Raw genomic sequence first — 20,875 nt, 5'->3', positions numbered from 1 at the left:
TGGTTGTCTGCAAGCCAAAGAGAGGACTCAGAAGAAATCAAACCTTGATCTCAGACTTCTAGTCTCCAGAACTGTGAGAAAATATATATCTGTTGTTAAAGTCACCCAGTGTGTAGTACTTTGTTATAGTAGCTGTACAAACTCACATAGAGGTCTTGACTTCTTACCTTGGACAGTAGATGACTGTGGGATTTTGGAAGCTCATCAAAGTGACATGGAGCTTTTCTGGTATCTCAGTGGCAATAGGGATTTTGCAGTCCTCTCGACTCTGAGAATAAAATATGCCTTCTGGGGAATATTTCAGTTCTTCTATGGTATATAATCCCATGCCTTGGATAAATTCTCCTTCAATCTACAGGCAAAAATTCCACAGTTTATAAGTATATGATACTGATTGAATGTATATTTCAATGTGACTGAAAATGGAGCTCCAAACCATAGTGAGTCATTCTTGACAGCCTGGGGTGGACTTTATAAAGGGTTTTCAGGGTCTGGTGTTTGCCATCCTGCCTGGCTTCATCCCTAGTTCTTCTTGCCCAGGTGCCCCACACTCTGGGTACCTAACACTTGGCAAGTTCCAGGTAATTCTCAAGCCCACTAAATTTCACTCAGATCTCCAAGTCTTTGTTTTTTCGTTTTTGTTTTTAATGTTTGTTTGTTTGTTTAGAGAGGGAATAGTGGGAGAGGGGTAGAGAGACACAGAATCCAAAGCAGGTTCCAGGCTCTAAGCTGTCAGCACAGAGCCCAGCATGGAGCTCAAAATCACAAACAGTGAGATCATGACCTGAGCTGAAGTCGGATGCTTAACTGACTGAGCCACCCAGGTGCCCCAGAGCTCCAAGTCTTTGTAAATGCAGTTTCTCCTAACTCTCTTCAATGCTCCTCCCCTCAGCTTGTCTCCCTGGAGAACTCCTATTCCTCCTCCAAGTTCCTGACTATTTGGAACGTGTGAATCCTCCTACCAGTTCCTAGCTGGATTTAGTAAGCACTTTGTCCAGGTTTACTGCATCTTGAACACATTCCCCCATCATGGTGGCTCTCAGACAGCATTTTCCTAGTTCACCTCTCTCCTCTTACTCTCTCTCACATTTATAAGCATTCTGAGGCCTTGACCTTCTTGTATTCTGTTATTAGTATGTGACTTGGTACATAGGTTCTTAATAAATGTCTGTTGAATTAGATGATAATTAGCTACCATTAAAGGAACATGAACTAGGGGCTCCTGGGTGGCTTAGTCGGTTAAGCGTCCGACTTTCCCTTAAGTCATGAACTCGCGGTTCGTGGGTTCGAGCCCCGCATCGGGCTCTGTGCTGACTGCCAGCTCAGAGCCTGGAGCCTGTTTCAGAGTCTGTATCTCCCTCTCTCTCTGCCCCTCCCCTGCTCACGCTCTGTCTCTCTGTCTCTCAAAAATAAGTAAAAATGTTTAAAAAATTTAAAAAATAAGAAAGGGAAGGGGAGGCAATGGCTGGATGAGCTGTCCAGGGGTCTCAAACTTTACAGGCTTAAGATGAGTTTCAGGTGCAGGTTAAATGTGGAAGTTCTGTCTCAGCCAGTGCTTAATTCCTGAGTGCAGGACTCCGTGTTTCCAATAAATACTTATACAGTACTTCTGTTGTAGGGTATGAGAACCACATTTTGAGAAGCACAGAGGGATTAATAAAACTATTATACCTTATAAAGCCTAATGGCCAATCCAGCTAAACCAGTCTCTCAGGACTTACAATGCCGGGAAGCTGTTGGCAGATGAAAGTACCATGTGTCTGTCAAGTGTGACATCAAGCTGCTCACCCCTCTGGGATGCTACTCAGGTGTACACTGAGCCGGCTGCCTTACTGCACCTTGGGGTGGTTGGCAGGCCTAGGGTGGGCCAATGTGGCTGGTCCACTGGACCCACTTTCAGTAACAAGGCTAGAAAAGAAACAAAGCTCCATCAATAGCTGGAAAGGTTTTAACTTGAAGTTTAAAAAGATTTTGGGTGCATTGGGGCACCTGTGTGTCTCAGTCTGTTAAGCATCTGACTTTGGCTTGGGTCATGATCTCAACGGTCCATGTGTGTGAGCCCAACATTGGGCTCTATGCTGACAGCTCAGAGCCTGGAGTCTGCTTTAAATTCTGTATCTCCCCCCCTGCCTCTCTCTGCCCCTCTCCCACTTGTGCTCTGTCTCTCTCTCTCTCAAAAATAAACATTAACAAAAAGGCTTTGGGTACATTAATTTTAATATTTAAGAGCTCAAAATCAGAGTTAAATTCAGCAGGAAGCAAAAATTGTGCTTAAGCATTTCTTTTTCTTTTATATTTCTCTAAATTGCACAGTCTGTGTAAATTTAATATTAATGTGAATATTAATGTAATTTTATTAATATGTATTTATATAGTGTTTCCTAAGTATGAACATATTAATATTCATGATGAACAATTAGAATGCACAGAGAATTATAAAGGAGGATAAGTCACACATATTCCCCATACAAAGACAATGATTGTTAACTTTTTAAAAAATTTTCTGGGGTGCCAGGGTGGCTCAGTCAGGGAAGCGTCTGACTTCAGCTCAGGTCATGATCTCGTGTTTGTGGGTTCGAGCCACACTTTGGGCTCTGTGCTGACAGCTAGCTAAGAGCCTGGAGCCAGCTGCAGATTCTATATCTCCCCCTCTTTCTGACCCTCCCCTGCTCACACTGTCTCTCTCTCTCTCTCTCTCTCTCTCTCTCTCAGAAATAAATAAAACATTAAAAAAAAATTCTTCCAATATCTTATCTATTTGTGTGTGTATGCAAACTATATAATCTACATTGCAGAATACTTGCACCAGGTATAAACACTGTTTGGAGGATTCTGAGAAATAATATTCTGAATGGAACTGACCAACAGTTCCTATAGTTGTGGGACGGTCCTGGTATCACACACCCAGGCCTGGGTTTATGCTGAGAGCAGCATCCATTTCAATGTCAGTCCTAAGGAGCTGTTCCAAGAGAAAATATAGAATGAAGAATATTATTTACTTAAAATAGATCTTTACTAAAATTATATACGTGTCCCTGCTTCTTCCACTGGGAGGATCAAGTTGATTATTGTGTATAGCATAGAAAATATGTCACCATTTGTGTTTACACTATCCAGGTGGTGAACACAAATGTTGCTCTTTACCTTATGAGCCCCAGTCAGACAGTCGGCTTCAACCTCAGAACAGGACACTCCATAGACAGAATGTGGATAAGCTCACCTTCCTCCTTCTCCCAGTCCATATCTGTCTGGTAGCCTCTGAGAGGAGAAATCAGCAGTGAAAAGAAAAGGCCTTTTCCCCATAAGTGATCTCATTGTTCCTGGACTGTGGGGTCTGGAGATGGACAGAACACCTACCTCATGGCTGAAGGCCTCCCTCCCCTTCTTTGGCAAGGGGGGCGTGCGATCAGAGCTCTAAGAGTAGCACTGCAGACACAGGGCGAAGGTCCACTGGTGTCTGACTCCTCTCCTCTAGGATACGGTTACTGAAACAGGTCCGACTGTGTGTCCCTCCTGGTCAGCAAACAGCTGTGGCCCCAAGGAATCCCCGGGCCTCCCCGCCATGACCCATGACTGAGGGTTAACAGCGGGCACAGCAGAGCTCCTGTGCTCTCTGGGCATCTGTTCAGGTTGATGAGTGAGCACCATCTCTGCCCAGGTGTGATCTCAACCAAAGTAAAAATGTCTTTTACTTGAAAGAGACTAATAGATTCTTCAAGGCTTTTGCAATCTGGAAGAGATGATTAGTTAAGGAGAAATATACACTGAGGGAAAAAAATGAAAAATGCCTTGCATGCTAGGTGGGCTTGCCCCTTTTTGTTTAGACCAAGCTTTCTACCTACATTCACTTATGCCTTTTACAAGCCATAGGTCATGCTTGTTTTGCTTTTTTTTTTTTTAATTTTTTTCTGAGAGAGAGATAGAGACAGCATGAGCAGGGGAGGGTCACAGAGAGAGGGAGACACAGAATCCGAAGACAGGCTCCAGGCTCTGAGCTGTCAGCACAGAGCCCGACGTGGGGCTCGAACCCATGGACCGTGAGATCATGACCTGAGCCGAAGTCCGACGCTTAGCCGACTGTGCCACCCAGGTGTCCCCATGGGTCATGCTTTTTGAGAGATGCTTAAGGGCAGCTGCTAGCTGTGCTCTGAGGCCCTCTATTTTTTTAGGTTGCACTGTATAAAGTTTATTATTTTTAAACCATTTTTAGCTTTTTAAATTAAGGAGGAGTATAGATAATATTCATGTACTTTTTACATAAGTATCCAGACACATATGTTCATATGTGTATATGTGTGTGCATATATATGTATGTACTTTTACTCTGCTTTTTTGCCCAAATTATTGGGTGTCTCAGTATATTATGTCAGCTTTACTACTGGAGTAACGTGGGTAGGGCTTGAAATAATAATTCTAATGGTAATAATAATTATTATTATTCAAAATAGAGTAATCCTTTTTTAAAAAATATTTTTATTTCTTTTTGAGAGATATAGAGAGAGAGACAGAGCACAAGTGGGGGAGGGGCAGAGAGAGAGGGAGACACAGAATCCAAGGCAGGCTCTAGGCTCTGAGCTGTCAGCATAAAGCTCAAAACAGGGCTCAAACTCATGAACCACAAGATCATGCCATGAGCCAAAGTTGGATGCTTAACCAACTGAGCCACCCAGGTGCCCCCAAAGTAGAGTAATCCTTTGATAGCAGGGCTGCTATTATCTCTGTTGGGGAGAAAACCAAGGTCCTGAGGCAGGGAGGGGAAACTTGTCTCCCAGAGCTAGTAGTGACAACGCAGGGACAGCAACCCTAAGGTGTGTTTTACTTTACAGCCCCTGCTGTTATCACGCTCTGAGATAACGTCAAGTTTCCATGAACACAGATGTTGGTACATTGGTTTGCTCTTTTGGAAAAGCAGAAGTAAATGTTAATAAATGCTTTGTTTCTTGAATGGGCACCACCAATCAGCCTACACACTGAGGGCATCACCCATCTGGATGTATCTGCCTTTTCCTGGCAAGGATGATAAAGAGAACATTCACCCAGTCCTCCCATCTTCCTGCAGGGTTTTTCCTCATGGTTGGCTAAAGACGGGCCATAAGAATTTGGCAGGCATTCTAAAAATAAATACTTGAAATGACATCAGAAAAAGAAGGCACAGGAAACAGCAAAATGTTAAATATTTAAATCAATTCAAATGTAGTCTCTCAGTTTTGTAAACCTACTTCCTAATTCTCTAGGCAGGGTTTCTTAAAGTTGAATAATGTATGGAACCTCTTTGAGGAAATAAATATGCTTGTGGATCTCACAGTGTGGATGTCAATTATTTTTATTATAATGTTGTTTTAATATATGCTAACATAAAGCTAGGTAGCGTCTCCTTAGTTATAGCTCTTTTATACCTCCAAAGCAAAAATAAAATGACAAAGCAGACAAACCAATCTATATACCAATAAAATTCAAAATAACAACATTAATTTAGTTGGTTGATGATGTTGTTTCTCTGAAGCTAAATGCTGCTTGGAATGTGGGAAAAGCCTTGATTGCTCTAGCACACTTATGTTGAATCTCTGTGCTTCCTGTGTGCCAGTCAACAGGTCAATTTCCTGTCCATTCTTCTTCTTTGATATGCCACTAGATTTTCATCTGCACTTCATACCTTGCCATCATCTGCTCTTCACCGGGCAAGAAAAAACACCAATTACCTATGAAGTCCATCTCTGCTCTTTCTAAAATATTTTTTAATGTTTATTTATTTTTGAGAGAGAGAGAGAAGACAGAGTGTGAGCGGAGGAGGTGCAGAGAGAGAGACACACACAGAATTTGAACCAGGCTTCAGGCTATAGGCTGTCAGCACAGAGCCTGATGCTGGGCTCGAATCCATGAACCACAAGATTATGACCCAAGCTGAAGTCAGACACTTAACCAACTGAGCCATCCAGGGGCCCCTCTGCTCTTTTCTTGTTGCCTTGACACAAAGGATACTTCTTGGTCCCAAATGTGGGCAAAGAGATCTCATGGTGATACTCCGCTTATAAAGTGGTCATTCTGATGATGTGAAATGTACTTTTTAAAATTTTGAAACATTATCAGTGAAATGAAAATAAGAAGGATTGAGGTGAAATCTTGGACCCTGTGATTTTACCCGGTGACCCCTAGTATCAGTGGGCCCCAGCTTGGCTTCCACCCTTACTTCAAATATAAATCAGATCATATCTGCCCTTACTTATTCATCTTAGCCTCAGAACACCTCTCATGTCCCCCCTTAGTTTCTGTTCCTTCTTTCCTATCATCCTCTCTTTGGGAAATGGTTTCTGACTTCTCATGTGTTAGAGAAATCTTTGTTTTTATACATCTATCTTTGCTGGTTCATTCATCTTTCAGTCACTGACCTTATTACAAATGGGTGCCTTCCAAAAGAGGGCCACATCCAAAGCAAACCTAAGTTACAAGGTTTCTGCTTACTCACATATCAGGTATTCTTCTCCTTATTGTGTCCTGACCTCATACTTCTACGCATAACTTTACACTCAGCAGTCTGATAGTCTCCTAAAATAAGTTTTCCCTATTTAAGAGAGTGAGATACTGCAGAGAACAATTTCATTCTTTTGTGACCTCCTGAACTCCTTTCTTTGTATGGAGAATTCTCTCACATTATATTCCTTGGTAGGGTCACCTCTATTGAAACTACTGCCAGATACAAATTTTTCCAGCTTTTTTTTTTTGCCTTAAAGAACATTTCAAAATACATAAAAGTACAGAGAATAGTGCACTAGCTCCCTTTATCGAGCTTCAACAATAAGCATTTATACCCCAAACCCACCCCTCTGCTATCTTTCTTACCTCTTCTACTTTGTTCCCTTTTGCTCTCTCTGCTTCAGTCCCCCTGACTTGCTGCAGCTTCCTGAGCACAGTAAACCAGCTCCTTCTGCCCTCAAATACCTGCATGGCTTCTTTCCTTGCTGCGTTCAGGGCCAGACTCAAGGACTCATTCATTGTCTGCTATAAGGTCAAGCTCTCTGTGTTTCACTTACTGTTATGCCCTAAGTGCTTGTAGCAGGATCTGGTACATGGTAGGTCCTCAGTAAATGTTTAAGTCAATGTAGGATCAATAAAATAAGTGTGAAGAGGTCACACAAATTTGCAACTTTTCTTATGATGATTCTTCATTATAAAATATCAGAATATTTCTAAAAATATTTTGTTTCCTTTGTGTGTGTGTGTGTGTGTGTGTGTGTCCCTGCTTTATCAATGTGGGAGGTTATGCCTTGTCATGTGCTGGGTGTCTCTCTGCCACCTGGGCTTGCAAGGTAACTAGAATCTGGTTAAAAGATGAAGGATAGATTCAGTCACCTACGTGTTTTAACCAAATTAGGACTTCCCAGAGTGTTTTCCTTGGGTGCTGATTCTACAGTATATTAAGAGGGTTTTATTAATTAAAATGTTTTCATAGTTAAGTAAGCTTGGGAAAAACACTTTAACAAAGTTAAAGAGGTTTCTTTACCGTGGGGCTTGTCAGAGCCTTTATTATTCCAATATGCATCATATGCCTCTATGAGTGGGATGTAGTCGGCAACATTTTCCAAACTTCTTGGCTGTAGAATCCCTTTTTTTTCTTTTTTCTTCCACTGAGAACATCATGGAACCATTGTTTTAAGGAATATACTTTGGGAATCCATGGTTCATATGATATATGGGCATCTTCAACAGGCTGAAATTTTCTCTTTTCATCTAGGTGTTTGTCTTGGTGGGTGACTAATGGTTAATTAGTGGTTTTCTGGACATTGGAGGGTAGGGAAGAGAGAGGTCATGATGGTGGCTTTGTTGTATGATCTTTGTATGCCACCCAATGATTCTGTGAGATGGGTGGTGTTTGGGTGAAGTTTTGCAGTAGAGGAAACTGGTCCTTAGAGAGGTTAAAAGACAAGCCAAGCTCTCCCTGGAATTAGATGTCCTATTAGTGATGGGATTAGTCTGCACTTCTCTGCTATGCTGGGGTGAGAGCAGGGAGGGATTCTCTCACCTAAGACAAAGGGAGGTTGCTAAAGGTACAGGTTTTATATGCAACAGAACATTATTTATGAAAAACAGCTCAGGATATCAGAAAAAGCATCAAATGGGAGCCTCAGAAAACTGCACTTGGAGTCTTGGCTCTGCAGGTAATTAGCTAAGTGATCTGGAACCAGCCACTTGACTTTTCTTGGACTCAGTTTTATGTTCCATAAAAGGGGTAGGACAAGGTCTCTTCCAGCATTGTCACAGAGGGACTGAGAAATGAAAGAGAAGTCACTTGTACAGCCTTCCCAATGATGTCTATTCCCATGGACGCTGCCGTGAAGACAGCTTTGGCACCATGATGGTGCTTGCTTCAGACAGGTGTATCTATGACTGGGGGATGTCTAGTTCTTGACTAGCCACCTGCCAGAAACAGGAGAAAAATATTCTTTATTTCATTGGCTTTAAATCTCCCCTTCCCCACAACTAAAAACCTTTATTTCCTTTTTGAACTGAGTATAAAACCTGACTATCCTATTGGGACAAACATTTAAGACAGCATCTTGGGTTTATATGTAGGTTATGAGTTTGAAGATTTTAAATGGCACCGTAAAAGATATGCTGCTTTTCAGGGACATGTGGCCAACCAAAGAAGCTTTTTGTACTTTCTTTTATACCAGTTTCATAGGAGCTATGTGGGAGTAGAGTCACTCTGGGACATCTCATTTAGTATGACACATACAGGCAAGGTTGAGGTCCTGATCTTACTGTTTCACCTTTATCTTGTGATTTACAGACAATTTAGCAGATGGTTTCTTTTGTGGGACATTTTGCAGGCAAAAGGATTTTGTTGTAAAGAAGCAGGATATGTTCAAAGAAGGCCCTGTGCCCTTTTGTAATTTCCCAATTCTGAGCACACTATTAAATAATATCATTTCTTTAAAGAAAGTAAGTTCTCCCTATTTCTCAGTGGGAGACAAACTTTGTCTTCCCACTCCTTGCCACCCCTCCTGTGGCTCTCACATTTTTGATTCAAGTGTCATATTCAACAAATTCTTATTTAATATGAAAAAAAGAAGGGGAAATTCCCTATTGCAAATAATCTCTTGCTCTTTAAACAGTATTAGAGGGGCACCCGGGTGGCTCAGTCAGTTAAACGTCTGACTTCAGCTCAGGTCATGATTTCACTGTTTGTGAGTTTGAGCCCCACATTGGGCTCTGTGCTGACAGCTCAGAGCCTGGAGCCTGCTTTGGATTCTATGTCTCATTCTCTCTCTACCCCTCCCCCACTTGTGCTCTGTCTCTGTTTCTCAAAAATAAATAACTGTAAAAAATTTTAAACAGTATTAGAAATACTTCTTTGAATTAGTACATGGAATGGCCAGGCATGTGTAATTCTAAGTAGAATGTGAATTCTACAAACATAATTTCTCATCCTATTAAACACATCCATTTCAAACTGAGGATCTGAATTAGCATAGTATTGTTTTGAGCAGATGCCATAAAGCTGAAAAGTATTCTTTCTTTGAAAACTGGAATCACATTTTTCAGAACACCTGATTCTTGTATGCAGGAAGAATAATATCACATATTTCCTCAATTCTAACACCCATTCCCTTCACCCTGCAGTTCTGCATTCCTGAAATCATGAGTCTTAGAATTGATCTGTGCATTTAGAATGATGGTATTTCTTCTGCTCAACAAGAACACAGCTGCTAGGCTGACAGTAAGGTGCTACACTTTTCTATAGTGGAGCAAATGGACACTTTTCTCACCTGAATCATTTTGGTGTGATGGCCTTGTCCCATTTCACAGCCACCATGAGTCACCAGGACAGAGCCATCAAAAGAGATGTGGGTTAGAACAGTAGCCTGGGGGAAATAATTGCACCAGTTTGGAGACTGATAGGGCCAAATGTTGCTGAGAGTTTAGCTGAGGTTGTCAGATGAAGAGTTTTGCTTTATTGAGCCAGTGTCTCACTGTTCATTCTGGAGAAGAAAGCCATTATAGGAAGCAATGGACAACCCATTCCAATAAATCCCAGACTTGAAAACTGTCATTGTCAATGTATGAATGGTGGCTCATCTCCCCTTCTACCAGTCTCCTGTTTCCTGGAGGCCTTGTGTAATTGATTTAGACCTCTCCAAAGCCCCAACTTGCACAACAGTCTGTTACTCTTCCCTTGCAGGACATGAAAATTAATTTTAAAGCAAATAGAACCTTTATGAGTAATTTCCAGGCACAAAATGACTTGGATACTAGAGGAGCTGGAAGATCCTTGATATGTTTTAATGGTTTCCAAATGCTGCTGACCTTCAGGATTATGGTAGGGAAAAAGTATGGGTCCCATTCTGGAAGTCCCAACTCAGTAGAAGATTGGAGGAAGAGCTATTTTTTAAGCTTCCAGGTGATTTTGGTGATTGGTCAAGTTTGGGATCCATGAGTTAGTCCAAATTCTTCACTTTGCACATGAGGGAATAGAAGTGTAGGAAGGAGGAGAATGCCTAGACCCAGGTGCTTAGTTTGTAATAGAGTCAAAACTAGAATCCACAACTCTTAGCTTGGGCCCAGTGTCCTCCACACCCATGCCAGGCTGCCTCCTTCAAACTAACTACTGGGCTGGCTGTTCCAGTGGTAGAATCCACAGTCTGTGTGAGTGGCTCTAGGGACCAAGGTATGGCTGGGCTATGTTGCTGTGCTGGGTGGTTCTGCAACTCACTGGAATTTTTCTTTACAACAGTCCCTCTCATGTGCTGGTGCATGTGGCCCAGAATCCTGCATGGGCTTCCTTGGGACCTCTACACCTTGTGTTGATGCCTGTGTCCCTGCTACCAAGCACTGAAAATATCAACTAATTTACCTATGCCAGTTTCCTGCATCTGCAACTGTATTCTCAGAACTCTCAAGTTTTCTCCAAGAACTTTTAAAAACTTTGTGTTTCACCTTATGATAATCTAACAAGAGTAATGGATAACAAGATGACATTGAGTATTGCCACATGCTTTCAGAGCCCATGTTAGATTTTATGTTGATTGTATAAGCACCAAGTAGGACTACTCTAATAATGGGGTATATTAGAGATAAGAGGTGGGACGGTGAGTCATCACACCATACAGAGGCATTTGGCATAAAGACTTGAAAATGTCCTCATTGGGTGTTATGCGGAGTGAAATAAGTCAGGCAGAGAAGGACAAATATCATATGCACGTATAGGAGGATTAGGAGGAACTTAATGGAGGACCATGGGGGGGAAGAAGGGGGGAAATGGTGGGGGAGAGGGAGAGAGGCAAACCATGAAAGACTCTTTTTTTTTTTTTAATAGTTTATTATCAAATTAGTTTCCACATAACACTCAGTGCTCATCCCCACAAGTGTCCTCCTCCATGCCCATCCCCCCCTCCCCCCACATCCATCAGTCCTCAGTTTTTGTCAGCATTCAAGAGTCTCTCATGGTTTGCCTCTCTCCCTTTCCCCCACCATTTCCGCCCTTCTTCTCCCCCTTGTTCCTCCGTCAAGTTCCTCCTAATCCTCCTATACGTGCAAACATATGATATTTGTCCTTCTCTGCCTGACTTATTTCGCTCAGCATAACACCCTCAAGGTCCATCCATGTTGCTACACATGGCCAGATTTCATTGTTTCTCATTGCCATGTAGTATTCCATGGTATAGATAAACCACATCTTCTTGATCCATTCATCTGTTGATGGACACTTAGGCTCTTTCCATGTTTTAGCTATTGTGGAGAGTGCTGCTATGAACATTGGGGTACATGTGCTCCTATGCATCAGCATTTCTGTATCCCTTGGGTAAATTCCTAGCAGTGCTATTGCTGGGTCATAGGGGAGTTCTATTGTTAGTTTCCTGAGGAACCTCCACACTGTTTTCCAGATGGGCTGTAACAGTTTACATTCCCACCAACAGTGTAGGAGGGTGCCCGTTTCTCCACATCCTCACCAGCATCTAGAGTTCTCTGATTTGCTCATTTTAGCCACTCTGACTTGTGTGAGGTGGTATGAGAGACTCTTGAATGATGAGAACAAACTGAGGACTGATGGGTGTTGGGGGGAGGGGGAAGATGGGCATGGAGGAGGGCACTTGGGGGGATGAGCACTGGGTGTTATATGGAAACCAACTTGACAATAAACTATTTGTAAAAAAAAAAAAGAAAGAAAAAAATGTCCTCATTTTATGAGTGAGGACATAGTTTTTTTAATTAATTTTTTAAAATTTATATCCAAGTTAGTTAGCATATAGTGCAACAATGATTTCAAGAGTAGATTCTTTAATGCCCCTTACCCACTTAGCACATCCCCCCTCCTACAACGCCTCCAGTAACCCTCTGTTTGTTCTCCATATTTAAGAGTCTCTTACGTTTTTGTCCCCCTTTCTGTTTTTATATTATTTTTGCGTCCCTTCCTTTATGTTCATCTGTTTTGTATCTTAAAGTCCTCATATGAGTGAAGTCATATGATATTTGTCTTTCTCTGACTGACTAATTTCACTTAGCATCATACCCTCTAGTTCCATCCACGTAGTTGCCAATGGCAGTATTTCACTCTTTCTGATTGCCAAGTAATACTCCATTGTATATATACCACATCTTTTTATCCATTCATCCATCGATGGACATTTGGGCTCTTTCCATACTTTGACTATTGTTTTTTGTTTTTTTTTTTAATATTTTTTTTAAATTTTATTTCTAGGATAGAGAGAGACAGCGTGAACAGGGGAGAGTCAGAGAGAGAGGGAGACACAGACTCTGAAACAGGCTCCAGGCTCTGAGCTGGCAGTCAGCACAGAGCCCGACGCGGGGCTCGAACCCACGAACCACGAGATCATGACCTAAGCGAAAGTCGGACGCTCAACCGACTAAGCCACCCAGGCGCCCCATACTTTGACTATTGTTGATAGTGCTACTATAAACATTGGGGTGCATGTGTCCCTTCAAAACAGTATATCTGTATCTCTTGAATAAATACCTAGTAGTGCAATTGCTGGGTCATAGGGTAGTTCTATTTTTAATTTTTGAGGAATCTCCATACTGTTTTCCAGAGTGGCTGCAACAGTTTGCTTTCCCACCAGCAGTGCAAAAGAGATCCTCTTTCTCCACATTCTCGCCAGCATCTGTTGTTGCCTGAGCTGTTAATGTTAGTCATTTTGACAGGTGTAAGGTGGTATCTTATTGTGGTTTTGATTTGTATTTCCCTGATGTGAGGGAAGTTGGGCATCGTTTCATGTGTCTGTTGACTATCTGGATGTCTTATTTGGAGAAGTGCCTGTTCATGTCTTTAGTCCATTTCTTCAATGGATTATTTGTTTTTTGGGTGTTGGGTTCAATAAGTTCTTCATAGATTTTGAATACCAACCCTTCATCTGATATATCATGCAAATATCTTCTCCCATTCTGTTGGTTGCCTTTTAGTTTAGCTTTAGTTTCACATTATTTCCTTCACTGTGCAGGAGCTTTTTATTTTGATGAGGTCCCAATAGTTCATTTTTGCTTTTATTTCCCTTGCCTCCAGAGACATGTTGACTAAGAAGTTGTTGTAGCCAAGGTCAAAGAGGTTCTTGCCTGCTTTCTCCTCGAGATTTTGATGGCTTTCTGTCTTACATTTAGGTCTTTCATCCATTTTGAGTTTATTTTTGTGTATGTTGTTAAGAAAGTAGTCCAGGTTCATTTTTTTGCATGTTGCTTTCCAGTTTTCTCAGCACCACTTGCTGAAGAGATTGTCTTTATTCCATTGAATATTCTTTCCTGCTTTGTCAAAGATTAGTTGGTCATATGTTTGTGGGTCCATTTCTGGGTTCTCTTTTCTGTTCCACTGATCTGAATGTCTGTTTTTGTGCCAGTACCATACTTTCTTGATGATTACAGCTTTGTAATACAGCTTGAAGTCTGGGATTGTGATGCCTTCTGCTTTTTATTTTCCCCTCAAGATTGCTTTGGCTATTTGGGGTAGGATGTAGTTTTAAAGAAGCAATGTCATCTATTACATTAAGTTAACATTCCTATTTTCTTACTGGCATTTATAATACTATTTTTAGGTAATTTCCAACATTATTTATATTTCATAAAGGCTTAAGAACTATAAGAAGTTTTTTCCTTGCTTTGAGGTTATACATAGTTAAATAACATTAAAGTAAATAAGTGGTCATTGAGAATAAACAAAATTTTTTTCCTTTAAAGGGAGTCTACATGGGCCTCCTGGGTGGCTCAGTCGGTTAAGCATCCGACTTCAGCTCAGGTCATGATCTCATGGTTTGTGGGTTTGAGCCCTGTGTCGGGCTCTGTGCTGATTGCCCGCTCAGAGCCTGAAACCTGTTTCATATTCTGTATCTCCCTCTCTCTCTGACCCTCCCCTGCTCACGCTGTCTCTCTCTCTCTCTCAGAAATAAATAAAACATTTAAAAAAATAAAAAAAAATAAAGGGGGTCTACATGTTATTCTGGCTTGAGAAACATTACCTAGGAGAAACTCAGCACCTGCTCCCAGAAGTGCAGCATTCTCTTCCTGGCTTTCACCTCTCTCCCTCTCATTTTGCTTTCTACTTTCTATTTCATTTTTCTTGTTAGTGGACTCCAAGGGTAATTTGGTAAGAGACAGCTTGGCCACAGCTCATTCATACCATGAAGGGGGACTCCCGTGTTCCTTCCTTGGCACGGGTTTGTTGAGGGGACATTTCAGAGATCGATAAGGATAGAAGGAAATGAATAATAAAAGACAGAATCAGAAACAGAACCCAATGAAAAACTGTTAAAGATGAAAGTAAAGAGAAGGCATAGCAGTCATTGAGCTTTAATATAGTAAGTCCAAGTTCCTGTGTGAATGGGGCAGCTCTGCCTGTTCTCTCATGTTTCCTCAAATGACCTCACACCTGACACTAAAAATTTAGGAAGGACAGAAAGAGATCCTCTTATTTCCCCCAATTCTCTCATGGATTTGAAATTAGACCCCATACTCCAATACTCATGTCTGGGGCCCTGCTCTAGGTCAGACCCCTTGAGCTGGACTTTATCTGCTCATCACTTTTGAGTACCTGGTACTGTGTCTCACCAGGTCTGCCCTGATACCTGTAGTCCCCAATGCTTGCCTAAATCCACTTTGTTTCCTGATTTAGGAACTCGCCCCGGTTTCTTCCCAGAGGGGACCATCCCCAGTTGCACACAGTTGCCGTTTTCAGACAATCAGTCATGTGGAAAATGGTTTCTGGTGAGAAGAAGATACCTCTCTCAACCTCACCTGACTGTAGTCAGCTATGGGGACCCAGTGGTAAATTTTCTGGGGACCATGGCAAGCTCCCTCTTCTTCCAGTAGTTCTTTTTGTTAAACTCCTTCACAGTGAGTTCCATAGCATAGAATGAAGATTTCTCCAGACTTTTTTTTTTTTCCAACATCTTCCCAAGGGCTCTGGATTAAATGTCTGCTTACAGGATGTTTTGCTAATCCTCTTATACGTGTTCATTTCTTTAACCTGAAGGACAACAACATGGATTTTAAGGGCATACGTTTATTCTATTAGCAAAGCAGGCATTTTGTTACACACCTGATACGAAGAAAGTTTTTCTAAAGAATGGCTGTAAATATGCAAGTACAAGTCTACATGTATAAACATAGCAATTATGACAATAATCATAATAACAGTAGAAACTACTGGTGAACACTTCATATGCTCCAGACTGTAGGCTAAGTGTATTATCTCAATTAACGTCACCATAACTCTGAGAAATAGCAGGTACCAACTATTCTGAGCCCTGTCATAAGTTTTGTTAGTGGTGAGACAAAATTTTGACTCAAAATTATTCTACTCACACAAATTTCCTTTTTCTTAACTGTTCAAATTAGCTCCACAAAATCTTGAGCTGGGGTAGAATGTTTGCATAAATGGCAATCATTCCATTCACTGGATTCATGCCCTTAGGTTGTTTTACCCTGACTCTGGGTTTGGCCATATGACTTGCTTGGACAATACATATTAATACAGGCAGACACTTGAAAAGGGCTTGTGCATTAGGGTTGGCCACATTCTTGCCACTCTTGGGAACTCTGTAACCACTCCCATAAGAACTACTCTGCGTTAGTCTACTGGAGGATGAAACTCTGAAGCTGAAATGATCCTTCCCAGCTGAGATGTCTCTTAGATTAATCAGCCCAGTGATCACCAGGCATGTAAGTGAGGCTGTCTTAGACCATAAAGCTCCAGTTCAGCTGGCTGAGACCAGAAGAGCTACCCAGCTGACCCTCAGAACCAGAGGAAATGTTTTCTGTTGTTTTAGTCCATTACATTTTGTGGTTGACTTGTTAATATCAAAAGCAAACTGATACACACAGTGTACTTTATTTCTTTGAATCTGTTTAGAAGTGCATATAATGCTATATGTAGGTACTCAAGATATATTTGAACCAATGATGTCAAAGTTTTGTTAGACGGCTCTGACTTATTACCTCTTCAGATGGTAAGTTACACTGAGATGCCACAGTGTGTAAGCTCCCACTACCACTGAGCCTTGGGGAAGCCAAATCCTCAAAGACAGTGTTGGATGGCAAATTTGTTTTGCAAGGCCTACCTCTGCACTGGAAATTAGGAATATAATATGCATTTTCAGATTTCAGCACAAAGAACTTCGTTACCTGAATGAAAGCAAAACAAAACAAAACTTTTCATCTATCAAATATTCAAAACCACTTAACCAAATTTTATCTCTAACTAGAATCTTTACAGAATATATCTACTTTATATGACAAATATTCATGTGAATAAAGGATGGCACAAAGAGCTCAACTGGTAGCCTATGGAAAAGGCATACTTCTTACTGACTCAGACTCATCAGGAGTGCATCTGCTATTAATATTCAGCATCAGCAGCTCTGATCACACTTTTGTTCATGAATCCAATCTGCAAAGTGGTATCAGTAAAATCTCCTTCTCAGTAAAACCATGCTTCTATGCAAACACATGATCACAGTTGTCAGTCTCCCTAACCTATGGACATGATTGGATCTGACAGTTACTTGGAGGGACATGGAAGCTGATGCCCAAGTTGACTACGATCCCAACAGAAAGTCCTGATCAGTTTTAGACAGCATCCAAATATGCCTTGCAAGTGGTATGGAATTTGGCAATTTGGTAATGTGGTAATTTAACACTGAACAATGTTTTAAGCAGTTTCCTAAAAGTTTTGATCTCACTCCCTTTGTATTTTCTAAGGAGTGGGTGGTGGCCACCAGTTATCAGCATGTCATCACCACGCTCTAGGAAAGACTGATTGGGTGGCCAGGCCTATACAAAATGACTCTGTTAATATGCTGGATGCTTCATAAGTTGTAGAAACAAAGAGATGGGGGATGAGGGTTTGAGATAATCAGGCTTAGTGGTTTTCAAAGGGGGCAGTCACATACTTTAAACATTTTAGGAGTTTGTGGGGACACTAAAATTAACAAAAAAACCCCAACTCACCCCATGATTACTATTATTATTCTGGTTTAGTCATGTCCAAGAATTTATATATCCAAATTATACATTATTTGGTTATAAATTGCTTTCCTTTAATTTTTTTAATACACCATTGTGTGATAACTTTGCAGTTATGTGTATAAGCAGGTTATATTATTATGAACTTTACTTTGGGATATTAAAAGAAGCATTAAAATACCATAGGAGGATGTGAGGCTGGAAAGGTTGAGAACCAATGATTTGTTGAACTCAGCCTCCTTTGCATTCAGTCCCCCACCACTCACAGAATGCCCACTGAGGACTCCTCTGGCTTCTGAGGTGATGCTCCCAGTGCCTGCAAACTTATAATTACAAGACAGGGTTTCCTATTGTTGCAAAGTGCCAATGAACTAAGGTATTCACAGTTTTTCCTTCTGTAGTGGTAGTCTGGGACAAGTTAAGTTTGCCTTGAATATTTAGTGAAGTTTGGTAGTTACAAGGTTCACAAAAGTCATGCTATTCCTGTGTCTGCTTTCCATCTGCATGATCTGCATGATGCAGAGGCTAAGTGAACATTCCCAGGAGCAGCAGACCCTGGTTTATTTCATGACAAAGCATGTCCCCTGTAAGGTTAGGTTTTTGACCCTCCCTCCACTCAGATTATCTCAGCTTGATTTATTTTAATGATTTAAAACATAAACATTTTAAAGAATTAAAGTCAAGAAAAAATAACACATGTTATGTCTGAGTCAAAACTTACAGTGATTATATCTATTTTACACAATAATCTTACAAGACAGGTAGAGATTACTTTCACCAATTTATGGCTGAGGAAACTGAGGTGGCTTGTCAAGGTGACCTTGTGAGTGAGTGGCAGTTCAAGAGCAGGGCTTGAGCATAGATCTTCTGGCCCAGGTCCACTGTTCTTCACCATATGCTAAACACACCCTTTGGAGATGAATGGCTATGACCAGTGGAGCAAAAGCCATGGTGCAGGACGAGAAGGACATGACAGCATCTGCACAGCCAGGATTGCGGACATTCACAGCTGTTATGAAGACTCTTACTTGTTGGAGGACCATGGCAGTGACAGCTCCTAGGGTTGGGGTTTTGGAGTGGTGGGGGTCTGGAGCTGATATCCAAGAAAGAATTCTTTTTTTTTCTTTCTTTTTTTAATGTTTTATTTATTTCTGAGAGATAGCTAAGAAAGATAGGAGAAACACTCCTGTGGTCTGAGTCAGGGTCTGGGGACTATAGATAACTACTTGCCTGAACCCCATGTAGGCCCTTTAAACTCACCTCATAATTGGTCATTTTCAAAGGATTCACAAAGGTCATGATTGAGTCCCGCCAAAAGTAACAAACACCTCACAGATACTGAATGGTCAAAACTGTTGCCATGGGTGTTGTACAATTATGATTGGTGCTTATGTGATGATGCTATGCGTACAATGTGTGCATTGTAACACCCCTGATCCTTACCCCATAAAAACCCTGCTTGCTATTGTTCGGGGCTTCACTCTGCTGCCGCTACGCCGGTTGACGGGTGAGCCCCTGCTCGAGCTTGTAATAAAGACCCTTATGTACTTGCATCGGTGTCGCCTCCTGGAGGTCTCTGGGGACTCATGATTCAGGCATAACATTGTGAGATTATGACCTGACCGAAGTTGGACGCTTAACCGACAGAGCCACCCAGGCGTCCCCCAAGAAAGGATTCTTGAGACGTCTTTGTTGCCAAAAGGTGATTTTATTAAAGCATGGGGACAGGACCAGTGGGCAGCAAGAGCTGCACTGGGGTTGTGAGGAGTGATTGGTTATAGGCTATGGAGTTAGGGGAGGTTGAGGCAAAAAAGAGAGTCTTCCTGAAGGACTTTCATATGCTAAAGAGGACTCATAAGATACCAGAGGTCTTGCTGTTGTCAAGCTAAAGTTATGTTCCCCTCTAGTAAGGCATTAACATTAAGACAATAGGGAGTTCTTAGAGAAATGTTCTACTCTGAATTTTACTCAAGTATTTGTAAATGGGCTGCAGGTTATAAGGAAATTTAATTTTATCTACCATTTCCTTCTTAAAATTGTTTTTTAAAATGTTTTATTTACTTTTGTGAGAGAAAGAGAGAGCGACAGAACATGAGCGTGGGAAGGGCAGAGAGAAGGGGAGACACAGAATCTGAAGCAAGCTCCAGGCTCTGAGCTGTCAGCACAGAGCCTGACACCAGGCTCGAACCCATGGATCGTGAAATCATGACCTGAGCCGAAGTTGGACGCTTAACTGACTGAGCCACCTAGGTGCCACCATTTCCTTCTTATCTTTGTTTCCCACATAACTATGGAGGGGAGGGGAATGCTGGGGTTCCAAGAACCTGAGTCTGTAGGTTTCTGGAGATTAGGCTATTGATAAGATTGTCTTTTTTTCTTGTAATTTCCTAAGACATTTGTAAAGTGATGGAGACTCATGTCCTGCATGATTGTGATCTTTCTCAGTTAACCTTTGGTTTTCCCCTTTCCTTTGTTCTCTGGCAGCCAGGTGTGCCTGAGGAATGTCACACAGATCCCACTTGGGGCGGGGTGGGGTGGTGTTTGCATAAGCTTGCTTCATTAGCAGAGCAGGCCTGGTTACTCCAAACACTCCTCCAGTTCTTTTCATGTGTCAGGTGATTCTACTGCACAAATTCCTGCAAGAGGTAAGTCCCTGAAGCCACATAAGTGCAATTTAATTCTTCATGGTGTTTATTTCTTCACCCATGTATCATTATCCAGCCCTCTGCCTAGTCAAAGAAACTCAGTAATTCAGCACAATGAATTGTTGTTTGTTGCGCAAACATCACCATAATCTAATTTGAGAACATTTTGAGCATGCCCAAAGAAACCCTGGGTCTACAGAGCAGTGACTCCTTATCTCTTTGCAGTCCTCTAGTGCTAGACAACTACTAATCTACTTTTTGTCTCCACAGATTGCCTGTTTGAAACCTTTCACATAAATGTAATCATACAATATGTGGTCTTTTGTGACAGGCTTCTTTCACTTGGCATGATGTCAAGGTTGTCTGTGTTGTAGCATGGAACAGTAGTCCATTCTTTTTTATGGCTGTGTAATATTCCATCATACTGATATACCATATCTTGCTTACCCATTCATCAGTTGATGGACATGTGGGTTGTTTCTACTTTTAGCTATTATAAACAGTGCTGCTATGAAAGTTCACATATAAATTTTTGTGTGGACACATGCCTTTAGTTCTTTTGGGTAGATTCCTAGTCATGGAATTGTTGAGTTACATAGTCACTATCTTTAACATTCTTAGAAACTGCCATGGTATTTTCCAGAGTGGCTGTACCATTTTTAATGCCCACTAGCAATGTATGAAGATTTCAATTTTACTACATCCTTATCAACACTTGTTACTGTCTTTTGATTTACAGTCATTCTAGTGGGTGTGAAGTTGTATCTCAC

The 20,875-nt window shown here is 41.4% G+C and overlaps 1 pseudogene; it reads right to left on the bottom strand.

Moving 5' to 3' along the window:
* The window catches only part of LOC144217881 (aldehyde oxidase 4-like), a 63,111-nt pseudogene that overhangs the window by 3,336 nt on the left and 38,900 nt on the right, over window positions 1-20,875 (bottom strand).

The sequence above is a fragment of the Crocuta crocuta genome, unplaced genomic scaffold (assembly GCF_008692635.1).
Source record: "Crocuta crocuta isolate KB4526 unplaced genomic scaffold, BGI_CrCroc_1.0 scaffold159, whole genome shotgun sequence".
Taxonomy (NCBI): Eukaryota; Metazoa; Chordata; class Mammalia; order Carnivora; family Hyaenidae; genus Crocuta; species Crocuta crocuta.
This window is presented reverse-complemented; position numbering and strand designations above follow the sequence as displayed.